This window comes from Nannospalax galili, unplaced genomic scaffold (assembly GCF_000622305.1).
Source record: "Nannospalax galili isolate Female #2095 unplaced genomic scaffold, S.galili_v1.0 scaffold281, whole genome shotgun sequence".
Taxonomy (NCBI): Eukaryota; Metazoa; Chordata; class Mammalia; order Rodentia; family Spalacidae; genus Nannospalax; species Nannospalax galili.
In genome coordinates, this window is record NW_008349068.1 from 24,271 (window position 1) to 25,054 (window position 784).

Sequence of the window (784 nt, forward strand, 5' to 3'; positions counted from 1 at the left end):
TAACCCAGCATAGAGCTGGGAAAATGAACAGCAGACCCCAATCTTTTCTAAAGGAATGTTAACAACTGATTGCTGCTAGATGAGGAACAGCTGATCTTCCTAAAACAAGGATCTCTAGATAGGCTGACTAGATTCAGCAGACAGGCAAGCACTGGGGAATGGCTGGGGGTGCTGACAACACAGTGGACAATAATAGGGATGACAGAGTATATGGGCTCCAGTGTGTGGGAGGGGGAAGGCTATGGGAGGTGCCATTTGGCAAGTAGGTATATAGATGAATAAGATTGTGTGGGATGTTCCGTATGATATACACACAAAAAATCAAATTAAAAAAGACATATTTGAGGAGGAAGCATAAAAATTTACTTCATGTTAGTTAGTAGAGGTGATAAAAGTTATCATTGAAATCTACCTGATGACTTTATATCCATACTCAGGTGCCAAGGATCTGAGGGTAACTGACTGTAACTAGTAATAATCAGATACATAGCGATTAAAGACACACGTACAAACATCTAAGTGTTAGCATTAAAAATGTAGGAAACGGCATATTTTAAAATGAAACGGAGATCTTCTTTAAAGGTTAAAAACTCATTCAATTTTATGTGTTACAGGGTTTATACTGAGTTCAAAAATGTACAACTGTATTAATTCAACTGTGAACCTAAAAATTTACAGTCACTACTGAAAGATATGTATCCTTGCTCTGGAGTGTGTTACTGAATATGTCAAAGCGGCAGTGAAATGCTTCTTGTAATCATATGGCTATAAAAATTTAAAAAAA